The following is a 14,180-nucleotide window of genomic DNA, read 5'->3' on the forward strand; positions in this document are numbered from 1 at the left end:
TTAGGGGATTGTTGTAATAGGCTCTGATAGATTTTAATAAGCTCTACAGTTATATTTTATTATTTTCTCTAAATGAGGTTACAGCATTAGAAAACCTTGGGAAGATTGTATTTAAAGCAGAGTGTTAAGGGAGTGGTATTAGGCTGTAAAAAATCTATTAGAGATTCACTTAGAATATGCTCAGGATAAAGGACACAGTTTGGAAAACATCAACATTTAAGGAAAAAGAATAGTAGGGAAAAAAACAATAAAGGAGAATGAGAAATAAGGGCCACTAAAATGTTGTAAGATTAGGTGCCACAAAGATGCGAGAAAGGAAAGCAATTTGAGGAAATGGGTAGTGGTTAACAGTGCCCGATGGTCTAGAAAAGGGCAGTCACACAATCTATAAACAGAACATAACTGGCAACTTTGTCAGTGAACATTCAGTTTTGAAGCGAAGAAAAAGAGAGAAAATAAGCTGCTAATGGCAAAGGAAAGGGACAAAGAAGGAAACAGACTAAAGAATGAATTATAGGTGGGGAAGTGGAGACAGTAAATACCAACCACTTCTCAAAAGGATGTCAGTGAAGAGGAGAGTTGAGATAGTGTGGTCATGGATGTAAAGGACTGGATGTGATAGTTTATTTTATGTGTCAACTTGACTGGGCCAAGGGATGTCCAGGTATCTGGTTAAACATTATTTGGGGAGTGTGCATATGAGGGTGTTTCTGGAAGAGATTAACAATTGGGATGGTGAATTGAATAAAGCAGATAGCTTTCCCAATGGGCATGGACATCACCTAATCCATTGAGGACCTGAATAGAACAAAAATAAAAGGGAAGATCGAATTCTCTCTGCCTGATTACATGAGCTGGAGAATTGGTCTTTTGAAACAAGCTCTCCTGGTCCTCAGGCCTTCAGACTGACTGGAATCTACGTCTTCTCTTTGGCTCTCATGACTTTAAGCTACACCACTGATATTCCTGGGTCTCTGGCTTGCAGATGACAGACCATGGGGCTTAGCCTTCATAACTGTATGAGTCAAGACATTATAAAAAATCATATATACATATTATTCATTCTGTTCCTTAATACAGATTTTGATATTAAGAGTAGGTCTAGAGGAACAGAATTTTAAAGATGAGTTTTCCAAATTAGTTCTGGGGTTTCTGGAATTAGCTCTCCAATTTGATTAGATTTAAAGACACAAATGATTTTATTTACAGTAGCAAAAAGCACTGACAGCCTGCCGTGTCTATGATGTGACCTATGAATGAAAAGAATGAACTCAGGGATTTAAATTCCCGGTTCAAGCATGGTGTAAATTACCTGTGTCCTTGAGATAGGCCCTTATCTCTTGCAGATGCAAAGATGAGATTGCTGAAAATCAACATAGAATTTCACTCTATGGCTGGCTGAATTCCAAAGCAGGTTGAATTCCCAGCCTCACAAGATGTCTACTGTTAAAATGAGGGTATTGATTATGGAAGAATGGGATCCTAAAGTTGGAGGTGGAGAGACACAGGAATCTAGGGACATGGAGCTCCTAAATTCTGATGCTTTTTTTTCTTTTCTTTTCTTTTCTTTCCTTTCTTTTCCTTTCCTTTCCTTTTATTTTTTCTTTCTCTTTCTTTCTTTCTTTGTTTCTTTCTTTGTTTCTTTCTTTGTTTCTTTTTTCTTTCTTTCTTTTTTGGATTGGAAGACTTTAAAATATTAATTTCCTCATGCTGATTTACAGATTCAACCTAATATATATATATATATATATTTAAATATATATTATATATCAAATATATATGTATTTTTTCAATATAACATATATATATATATATATATATATTTTTTTTTTTTTTTTTTTTTTTTTAAAGTAGGTTCCTCATTCAACGTAGTCCTTGAACACACAACCCTAAGATCAAGAGTCCCATGTTCTGGGGCACCTGGGTGGCTCAGTCATTAAGCGTCTGCCTTCGGCTCAGGGCGTGATCCCGGAGTTTTGTGATCGAGCCCCGCATCAGGCTTCTCCGTGGGAAGCCTGCTTCTTCCTCTCCCACTCCCCCTGTTTGTGTTCCCTCTCTCGCTGGCTGTCTCTCTCTCTCTCTGTCAAATAAATAAATAAAATTTAAAAAAAAAGTCACATGTTCTATCAACTAAGCCAGCCATGGCCTCCAATTTGTTTTTCTGTTTTGTTTTTCTTTTTGCCATTAGGAGAGGAGAGGTCTCCCACCCGCCAAAGGAAGTAGCTTCCATACCCCCAGTGGTATCAGGCTTTTCTGTCCACAGTAGTGTAAGCCTTTTCATCTCTGTATGATCAGATTAACCATATATTCTGCATTTTTTGAGAGAATGGAAAAGGCTTCCACTGAAGCAGTTGCCTTGTGGCATAATGCTGACTCTCCTTAGAACCACCCACATGTGTACTCTTTGCTTCTGATCTATAACTAGACCGTAGACCCAGTAGCCCCTAAAAGTGAGATACAACAAATGACCCATAAGAGATGTATTACACTCCAAAAGAACTACTCGAGTATTCTAATTTATACCAACATGAATCTAGGGAATATATGTGGAAATGGATACTAAGGAGGTGGGATAATGGTAGAAGAAATGTAATAAATTTGACCCTTGAACAATGCAGGGGTGAGGGATGCTGACCTCCCCCACAGTCAAAAATTGGCATATAATTTTGACTTTGCCAAAACTTAACATAAGCAGTTAACACATATTTGGAATGTTATATAGATTATTTATTTTCACAATAAATAAGCTGGAAAAAAGAAAATGTTATTAAGAAAATTATAAGCAAGAGAAAATACATTTATAGTGCTGTGCTGATTTTGTCAAAAAGTCTATGTATAACTGAACAGTTCAAACCTGTGTTGTTCAAGGGTCAACTGTAGATACATGATAGATACATAGATAGATAGATGATAGATAGATAGATAGATAGATAGATAGGTAGATAGATAGATAGATGATAGATAGATAGATGATAGATAGAAAAAGATAGATGTTTGTGTGTGCAAGTGTCTTTGTTTTCTTTTATCTCTTATTCCTTTAATGTAGCATAGAATATGTTGACTTTATATCATAGTGTTTATGTATTGTTAATTTTACATAACAGTATTTAACTTACGGGCTATCAAGGAAAAAGTATTCGAGCGAGACAGGGAAACTGAAGGGACCCCATTAAAAAAGGCTTTTCCCCCCTTTGCTCCTTTTCAGGCTTCTATTCTTGCTAGGACCTGCACCCCGCTCCCCTCTACACATGGGTCTATCTTTGAAGGTGTTTCCTGAAGAGATTAACATTTGAATTGGAGAACCAAATAAAGCAGATGGCCTTTTCCAAGGTGGGTGGGCATAATCTAATCCATTGACGGCCTGAATGAAATAGAAAGGCAAAGGAAGAGACAATTCCCTCTCTTTTTGGTTAACTGAGTAAGTCTGAGCATTGATCTTCTGTGGTAAGAACTCCTGGCTCTTAGGTCATCAAAATACACCACTGGCTTTCTTGGGTTTTCTGTTTGCAGATAACCTATCATGGGACTTCTCAGCCTCATAATCATGGGATTATAAGGTATTGGATTTGTTTTTCTGGAGAATCCTGACTAATAATATTTGAGTATTGAGAGTGGTTTTAGAAGATGAGAATTTTAAAAATGAGTTTTCCAAATTAGTTCTGAGGCCTCTAGAATTGGCTCTCTAATACATCCCCTATTATCTTTCTTTCTCTAGAGAACCCCATTACACTGAGGAAACTGGGAGATAAGTCACTGAATTTGGGGAGAGCTGGAAACTGAGTTCAGGGTTTTGAAGGGCCATTCCTGTGATTATGAAGTCACCCTTCAGGACTGATAGCTGGACTTCTATTAGAGTGAAAGATAGAGTCAATAACAGCATCCTAAAGAGACAATCAAGGGGAGAAATCACTGCAATGCCAAAGAAATTAGACAAGTTTCTGTTCTGGTTGTATGAGCCTCAAAATGTATGTTTACACCTAAAGGAGGGTGTGGGCTACAAGAATATGTACCATATCTCTTAACCTAGAGCTTATAAAGTTATTTGGAGAAAAAAAAAATCAGTTAGTATTTAAGAAGACCAGAAAAGCAGTGTCTGCAGACTGTCATACTTAGTTAAAACAAGGAGATTAAGGAAACATTTTACAGGTAAGTTGAAAAAGCCAAAGATTTTTCTGGTTGGTTGGTTGCTTGATTGGTTGATGGTTACTTGACCTCCAGTCTTATTTCATATGGAATAAGGATTCAGTGTGTGCAACAGAAAGGCTGATAAGCATGTAATTACCATAAGAAAGTATGGTTGGTATAAAATAATGTTAGCCAATTTTTTGTGTGTGCTGTACAAGTATGAGAAAATCAAGGGAAGTTGTCATATTTGTCCATAATAAGTTTAAAGGTGAGACTAAAGAAGGTTCTTAACTCAAAATAACAGCTGAAGGAGGACTTTTCAAATAAAATATGCCAAGAAAAATGGCGGGGAGGGGGGATGCAGAAAAGAAGACGAGGAGCCAATAAGAATAAGAACTTTCTTTTATTAACTATGTTGTTAATAAGCTCCAGTTTAACAAATTAGAAATCAAGGCAATTGGTTCTGTTTCTTGCTGATTAGCCTTCTAGGCTAACTAGTTTTCTATTGTCAATGTTGGCAATGAAGTTGTAATTCCTAAGGATCAAATGAAACTGATTACAACTCAAATGCTATTAATATAACATCAAGAAAAACCAATAGTCTTCTATATTCTCCTCCCCACAAATGTGGCTGGTATTTCCATAAGCCACTAGATGCTTAACATGAAATTCAGAAGGGCTGAAAGCATAAAATGAAAATAATACTGAATATAATTGGAGTTATAATTTGATATGACTGAGAAATAACAAAATTATACAACTTAACTAGAAATGATCATTTTTTGTGTCATTGTGCATCAGACAGACAGAATCAGATGTATAAGGTATGAAGTGAATTCAATTATGAAAAAATAAAGTTTGATTTTTTTCTAAGAATATTTTATATACTAAAGAAGTTCTACCAGCACTTAAATAGGTTTATTTAATTCACTTTTTAAAGATATATAAGTATGTCTGGCCAAATGAAAGATTTTTTTTAAGGCATCTGAGTTTCCAATTGCAAAACCTTTAGTTTACAATTCCACCAAAATTCTATACACTATAAAATTGGCAAGAAATTTGGGGGAAGGGTCACTTAGAACTAGCTATGGCAAAGCAGCCCTATTTCAGAACTTAAAAAAAAAAAAGAAAGAAAGAAAGAAGAGCACCTGGGAGGGTAGGCCTCATGTTTTACTGCAGCCAATCATTTTAGAAGTGCTTAGCACATTTCCATAGTTTCCTTACTTTTGTGTATTTTGTTCTGCTTTATGTTATACAGTTCAGAGCCATCATCATTTCCCATCTCTCTGTTGTATAAAATATAATCTGATGGTTATATTTTACTCAGTAAAGATCTACTTATATTAATCTACACTCACTTGTACTGCAAATTTCCTATGATCTTCCTGGTTGTGTGTATTATCAAATATGTATTACTGTAAAACTTAAGCCCCTACTAGGCACAGAAGTACTGCTATGACATTTGCAATAATCCATTTATTTATTCTCCAATTTCTTAAGTATCAAAATAACCTTAAGATTTATGAGTAAAGGAAATAAAATTGGGTTATTTTCCCTTATTTTTCCCAGAGGAATAAAAAACTAACCACTTAGAAACAGCATGTGAGCTAGCTTATCATATAGCTCAGAATTTGTGCTATTTTTTTTTTTTAAACGCTGCTTCAAACCCTCATTATTTCTGAAGATTTCAAACTATGAGTGACCAAAATTGCTAGGTCAGTTTGTTGAATGATCCTTGGCTGGGCAATCATGCAGATTATCAAAGAAGAATGGAAGACAGAAAAGCCACTAAATTTAGACAAACCAGTCCACAATTTTAGAATTCATGTTTGAACCTGTAATCTAAGTCAAGTCTCTGTACTTGTTCATCTTGTTCCAACAGTCACCATATTTCAGAGAGCAGAGGAAATAGATTGTTTTTGTGTTTTGTGTTTCTTTCTTTCGTTTTTTTTTTTGTTTGTTTGTTTTATTTTGTTATTTGGTAAACAAGGATTCTTACAGTTCTGTATTTCAATGACTTGGAGAAAGTGCTGGAAAAACAATGAAGTTCTCTTGTTTTGGAGAAGTAACGTTCCAGAAACCCCCTCAGCTAACACATTCACATACTCTCATCACATTCAGCATACTGGGGGGTATTTGTTCCTCTACATAGTGGCAGGAATCTGTTATACTTAGAAGCACAGATGCCAAAGTCTAGAAGGCAATAACCCTGTGCTCTGGTAGTGCGAACAAAGTCAAAAGGGGTAGGTGGGATAAAATCTGTGAATTTTAACAATTCTTCCCCTCTGTCACATGTCAGAAATCAAGCATGAAAACAATCAAGTTGTGTTTTCACAACCAGCCCACTTATTGCTGCTGCAACTGGGCTGATCATAGTGATTTCAGTCCAGTTTTAATGGCCATTAATAACATGATAGTTACACTGTGACCTGAAAAATGTCACTTAGAATATACTTGTTGAAATTGAGCTACAAATACTGTATTTTATATCAAAATGTGTGCATGTATTTTATTTATAAATACGTTTAGATGGTATTAGATCTTGAATTTGTTTTTCCTTTCCTTTCCTTTTCTGTTTCTGGGGGCAGGGATAGTTGGGGTCCATTTGGATTCCAAGCACCAATGTAAGAACTTTAATTTATTTCTCTAGTGACAGGGAGCTGTCCCTTTTTAAAACATAATATGAGCGAAAATATATGTCCTATCACAGCAATACAAGGGAGCCATCCCTGAAAATCAGATGGGAAAAGAAGGAAACAGAAAGACTTAGGAACCCACAAACTCTCTAATCAGTTCTGGTCAAAAATAAGCACTTTACAATTGAGAATAGGTTTAATTTAGACTTATAATTTGAAAACATGGAATGGGTAGCAATTATGAATTTCAAATCTGAATGATCTGTAACCTGCGGAGAATTCCCTATGCCCTCAAAGACCAACTTTTTCTCTGACACTTTCCCTCTTTCAGTCTTCTGACCTCTCAAACCAAGTGGGCACATGATGCATACTCTTGGCTACCCACCATTGATACAATGGTTTATGCACCCCTGATTCATCTGCCAAGGCTTCACACTAAAGCTTCTCTGAACACATGCCTTACCTCCTTTCAATTCCCATTAGTCCTATCTGTTGGTTCTCTGTCTTGCTGTAGATTCAAATAAGAAGTGACCAAACTCTTCTACACTACTGTATTTTCTCAAAGTGTTCCATGTATTCATTCTTGTTGGAAATATATCTTATAGTATATGAGGGAAATTAATATTTAATATTTTTAAAAGAAATTCTAGTTACCTCTATGTGCCATTGAAAACTGCCTACAAATGCTAGGGTCCACATTTTTGTAAAATTTTCAAGGCGATCCCAAATTCTACATTAGAACATCTATAAAACACAGAGGATGCAAACACAATCAGCACTGGGACTGACTGGGTATAAGGTAGTATGCTGTGAAGGGAAGTGTCGATCAAAAATGTCACTGTGAGCGTGTTCAAGGACTTCATATAAAACTCTATAGGTAGAGTGGATGATTAAAAAGATTTAAGCAGAGAGATTTCATGATTGTGTTGTTCCTTAAGTGGTTCAAAAAACCCCAAAAAACCAAAAAAACCAACCCAAGAGTTTTTCTGAATCTGGATTAGAAATGTGCAGGAAAACAGAGAATCAAGAGTCAGAATAATAATCACAAGTACGTCACAATACGAGTAGACCTGGAAATCAGCACTTGGTGGAAATGATTTTAATTTGCTCTGAGCTTTTTAAAGATGGCCCATATTCTCTATCACACACATTTACATTTATATACGTATATTTTAATATAACAAGTACCTGATTATCTCACAAGTACACAATATGGACACATACCATTATGATCTCATAGTATTCTTTTTTTTTTAATATTTTATTTATTTGAGATCGCTGCTTAACCAACTGAGCCATCCAGATGCCCCTCATAGTATCATTTATTTATTTATTATTATTATTTTTTAAGATTTTATTTATTTATTTTGACAGAGATAGAGACAGCCAGTGAGAGAGGGAATACAAGCAGGCAGAGGGGGAGAGGAAGAAGCAGGCTCCTAGCGGAGAAGCCTGATGTGGGGCTCGATCCCAGAATGCCGGAATCACGCCTGAGCCAAAGGCAGACACTTAATGACTGAGCCACCCAGGCGCCCCTCATAGTAACTTTTTAAAAGAATGAATAGTGCTGCTTCTCAGCAATTATCCAAAGTATGTATAACTAATTGAATTAGATTATCCATATACCTGTATTATTCTACTTGTATCAAATTATTTCTGCTATCAATTTAAAAGCAATGAAATGCCTTATTTTCTTTACACTAATGCCATACTTCCCGTCGTAATATTATGTTAGATGCTATGTTTGAACTCAAGAAATTATTACAGTAAACATGAAAAGCAGCCAGCTGCTTATAAAGGGGTTTTCAATTTGGTCCATGCCTATTAAGTAGGCTAAAATTTCTAGTCTTCACCAACAATAATGTGACTTTCCAAATAGATACATAATATGATTCCATCTAAATTTATAAATAGATTTTACATAAATGATCTTAATAGCTATCTTAATCACCCTGTTCAATTGCCACAGTAAATTCTAGATACCACAAGAGAGGTAACATTTATGCTACTTGGGGCCAACCTTTCCACATGTAATTTGAAATCCAGTATCTCCTACAGTAGGGAACTATGGGCTTCGCTGCCTGGTTACACATTGCGTTCTTCTCATCACTATATGAAGATGTTTACTTCACCAACTACAATGGTTGATCTAACTGGTTAGAGAACTGGACTGCTTCTATTTGAACCAGTTTTCCAACTATCACCTGAGTCACTCTGGCTAGGTTGATTTAAAATCCCTATGCCTTCATTTTCTCCTCTCTAAAGCTAGGAGAACAATCTACCACCACAGGAATTTGCATGGATTAAATGAATGAAGAAATAAAATGCATTTTGAAAGTGCAAGACAGATAGTAAATATTCAGAAAAAATTGAATGTTACTATTTTTAAATTATTATTTCCATTTTTATTTAATTAATCATTAATTTAACTTTTTATTCTTTTTTTCAAAAATAAGTTTTTTAAATTATTAGTTTATACTTACAATTTCTACTTACTAATCTGATATTTGGTCTTTCTAAATGCTAATTTTGTAATAATTCTAAACTTCCAAGAAGCATGTCAAGTGTCCATTACTCAGATTTACCAGTTGTTAATATTTTGCTACATTTACTTTAACATGTGTTCTTACTCTTTTATAACATGCACACACACATCCCCAAACATTTTTTACCAACTTTTGCATGATCACACATTCTATTTATAATTGGCATGAATGGGATAAAATTGACCTTTTTAGTTTTGCCTTTGCCCACTGAAAGATAATTGGAACAATTATTTTCCAGTAGTAATGAACACATCAGTCCTTTACAAAATCATAAAGTCAGGAATTTCCCAAGCCTTACCCTATTCCATAATATATATTTTTATTTATTTATTTATTTATTTATTTATTTATTTATTTATTTATTTTAGAGAGAGAATGAGAGTATACAAGCATAAGTGAGGGGAAGGGACAGAGGGAGAGAGAATCTCAAGCAGACTCCAAGCTGAGCATGGAGCCCCACACAAGGCTCAACCTCAAGACCCTGAGATCATGACCTGAACAGAAACCAAGAGTAGGGATGTCAGCATTGGCGGCCAGGAAGTTGGCCGCATTTAAGATTGAGATCTTTGCGGACATTGTGCCTAAGACAGCCGAGAATTTTATGCAGTTCTGCACTGGAGAATTCAGAAAGGATGGGGTTCTGATAGTATACAAAGGGAGCACCTTCCACAGGGTCATAAAGGATTTCATGATTCAGGATGGGGATTTTGTTAATGGAGATGGTACTGGAGTTGCCAGTATTTACCGGGGGCCATTTGCAGATGAAAATTTTAAGCTCAGACACTCAGCTCCAGGTCTGCTTTCCATGGCAAACAGTGGTCCCAGTACAAATGGCTGCCAGTCCTTCATCACCTACTCCAAATGCGATTGGCTGGATGGGAAGCACGCAGTGTTTGGAAAAATCATTGATAAACTTCTAGTAATGCGAAAGATTGAGAATGTCCCCACAGGCCCCAACAATAAACACAAGCTGCCTGTGGTGATCTCACAGTGTGGGAAGATGTAGTCCAGAGCAAGACTGATCAGATGCCTTGAAGACTTTTCCTCTTCCATCACATAAAACTACTTCATGTAGTGGCACCTGGGTGGCTCAGATGGTTGGGCATCTGCCTTCGGCTCAGATCATGACCCCAGGGGCCTGAGATCAAGTCCCTCATTGGGCTCTCTGCTCATCCGGGAGCTGCTTCTCTCTCTCCCTCTGCCATTCCCTCTGCTTGCGCGCTCTGGCTCTGTCTATCTCACTGTCAAATGGATAAATAAACCTTAAAAAAAAAAAAAAAAAAGAAACGAAGAGTCGGTCGCTTAACCAACTGAGTCACCCAGGCACCACCTCCAACCCCCATTCCATATTTTTATCTTCCTTCTTCCATATAACATATAAATATATTAACTATATAAGTAAGCTACACATTGAACTATGTATAGGTAAATATTATTATAATATGTTAATATATGGTGAAATCATGAATTTATACTGACATTTCTAATTTTTATCTAACACCACAGAATCTCCATTCTTGCCTCTTTTCATTCAGCATTTCTTATTCCCTTCTTGTGTAGTGAGGATTCTGGCTTCCAACAACATCAGTATATTTACTCAGTCTTACAGTACTGCCTGGTTGATTACAGAATTTTGACACCCAAAATACTATGAAAAACAAACTATTAAATAGAATTTAAGATTGTTTATTTTTTCTCTTTCCACTGAGAACATAGAATCAAAATGTTGGGTTCAAATTTACTTGAATTGGACATTCCTTTTTTTTTTTTACACTTTTTATTTTGAAATAATTATAGACTCACAGGAAGTTGCAAAAATAGTACAGAGATTCCTGTAAGGTCTTCACACAGCTTTTCTCAAAAGCATTATCTTACATAACCAGAAAATTCACATAGGTGCAACACTGTTAACTGGACAACAGGTCTTATTCAGATTTCATCAGTTTTTACATGCATTCATTGTACACCTTCACCTGTAACGCAATAGCAATCTGACATCTACCCTCACGTGCAATTAACTCCTCTAGAGAAAGTCATCCCTACCTTCTCTGGGTAGGGACAGATGCAATGGACAGAAACTTTTCAGTCCATATTTAACTGATGTTTATGTGATACTCAGTAATCTTGACAACTTCCTCCTGTGATCCTGGTTTTCTTTAGTCTCTGAGAGACTGCTTGTCTTTTTCAGTATCTCCTTCCCAGTCTTTTTATAAGATTCTCTTTTTTATCTACCCCAGAATGTCAGGGTTTCTGCAGTTTACATCTGTATTCTGCTTTTTTTCCCCCTTTCCTTACCCTTCTGCCACAAAATAAAAACTGAGTACATGAAGACTGAATGAATGGACTGAAAAATTTGCTTTTATGAAACACTATTTTGTCATATTTACAAATGCAGTTTAAGTTTTCCAATAGATGTTTTAAACACCAGCAATTAACCGTCCTAATATTAAATTCGATCCTCAAAATCAGAGATGAAGAGACTAATGTAGTTTGAAAGAGATTTTTTCCTACAATTCTTCCTTTAATTCTGAGCTTTGTTCATAGAAACTTGATTATAGAGCAGTCTAAAATGGTTTGAATTCTCTCAACATCACTGTATTATTAAGGTTCCTGTTATTCTGATTAAATAAAACCATTGGTTTCCAAGCATCATCCATCTGAATTCTGTCTTATTTCATTTATTGTTCAACAGAAAGGAAGCTGGATAATAGGAAAAAAAAAAAAAAAGAAGAAGAAGAAGGAGCAGCAAAGTGAAGAGCTAGGAATTAATAACAAAGAGAGACCAGAAGGCATCTTTGCGATTTAGTTCAGAGTTGGAATCATTTTTATAATCTACAAGCTGACATTCTGCTCTTGCAATATGTGCTAAACTACATGATTATGTAAGAATTTAGAGCAGATCCTAGGTATATATTATCTACTTCATCTATCAATATTATTACATCTTAAATATTAGAACATTATTTATAGAATTGAAAAATAGAAGTGATCTATTACTGATGTGAAATAAACTGTGCATGCTGATTTACTGAGATACTGAAATTAGGTGCTTACTGAATATTTTTAATGAAATAGTTTGTTTAATAAAGTGTATTGTTTGCTTCACAAATATAGAAGGAAACCATTTTATATAGTCCTTCAAGGCCAAATCAAATCTACATGTCAAAAATTGATTATTCATTCCACATAATGGAAAAAAGTGGAATATGAGTTGGAAGACTTTATGCAGCTATACACATGCAGGGTGAAGGTATTAAATATAAGGTCCTAATTAATTATAAGGTTTAAGAAGTGAACAATAAAAATATATTATATAATAAAAGCAAACATTAATTTTAATAATTAAATATGAAAATATGTTAGAGGTTTAAATGACTAAAAATAAAGAGGGTTTATTAGCCCCAAACTGCCAAATAAAAGGGACCTTGAAAAGAAGTATACAATAGGAAACAAATTTTGATAAAGCTACTCTGTAGAAAAGGAATGGTTGTTATGCATTCTGTTCTGTAACACACTTGTTTTTTAATATGAATTAGCTTATATACGTTGCATAAATAGGAGAATGATATGAGTAAGCACATGCTTGTTTATATGCAATTTTCCCCAGCAGATTAATGTCTTGCAGCAATCATTAAAAATACTGAAAATCCCACAGAAGCAACTTTCTTTGGTGAAGAAGGGGATAGTTGATAGTCTTTGAACTGCTAAACCCTCCAATATATTAAACTATTTTAGGATTGTTCATACATAGAAGAGAAACTTATGGGCATATTGCCTTTTATTTTAGAATAATGATCAATAAAAATGGTTTCTCCTGGAGGGTGTTTTCTAACTTTGATGAAGTTGTTCCTTATTTGAAAAAAAAAAAAATGTCTTCTGAAAGTTTTATTTCACAGGAAACACAATTCTCCTGATTTAATGGTATAAAAGATTGTCATTCCAGGTGTAAATTCCAGAGAATATTTAACCATACTAATATTTTCATTGGGATTACTATTGCTTTCACTGAGGCTCTTATCATAAAGTATTGGGTTTTGAGTGATGGCAACAAATCTGTTGTTCTCATAGCCCTATTATTTTTAGGGTATGGTTTTTGTACAAGACGGTTTTTGGGAACCCATATATAGCAGAAACTCCTGTACCATCTTAAAGATTGTCATATTTCTCAAATTACTAATAGATGAAGGTAACATGAAGAATTAAAAAATATCCACAATGTCAAAACATTCCAAGAAACATATTATTAAAAAATTTAAAAGTTTACTACTAATTTAGTAGCAAGTACATAATAGCAGAAATTATCATGGACTTCTAACACTTAGGCAAAACAGAAAAGTTGTTTTTCCTTTGAATTGGAACATTCTAGCCTGCCAAATAAATTATAAATTCTTCAAGGGAAGTAATTGTGTTTTCTTTCTTTCCTATCCCCAGATATTTTCCTTTCATTATATACATTAAATACTCAATAGGTGCCTATTGTTCTTAGATCAAGTATCAACTCACTTATTATGAAAAAATATTATTACCCTTTATGGAAAGTTATACAATAATAACAATCGTATTTATATTTAGTCTATAACCCAATAATCCTATGCCTATGGATTTTCCTTAGAAAAAAAAGTCACCAGAATTTAAAAGTACATATAAAATATGTTAATTTATCAATTATTCATAAATATATTCACATACACAATGATACTAGAAATGTTTAGTAAGTTACTATATATAAAATGAACGAAATATTTATTAAAATAATTATTAATAATACACCGAAACACTAACAATTTTATAAGATAATATCAAGGGGGAAGTGCAGTATATCAAATGGTATTGTGATGATAAATGGTGGTGTTTGGTGTTTAGAAAAAAATGC

General features: G+C 34.7%; 1 pseudogene; it reads left to right on the forward strand.

Moving 5' to 3' along the window:
- LOC113268769 (peptidyl-prolyl cis-trans isomerase H-like) overlaps positions 1–10,313 on the forward strand; it is a 137,132-nt pseudogene extending 126,819 nt beyond the window's left edge.
- Positions 10,314–14,180: the final 3,867 nt, after the last annotated feature.

Source organism: Ursus arctos, unplaced genomic scaffold, assembly GCF_023065955.2.
Source record: "Ursus arctos isolate Adak ecotype North America unplaced genomic scaffold, UrsArc2.0 scaffold_2, whole genome shotgun sequence".
Classification (NCBI taxonomy): Eukaryota; Metazoa; Chordata; class Mammalia; order Carnivora; family Ursidae; genus Ursus; species Ursus arctos.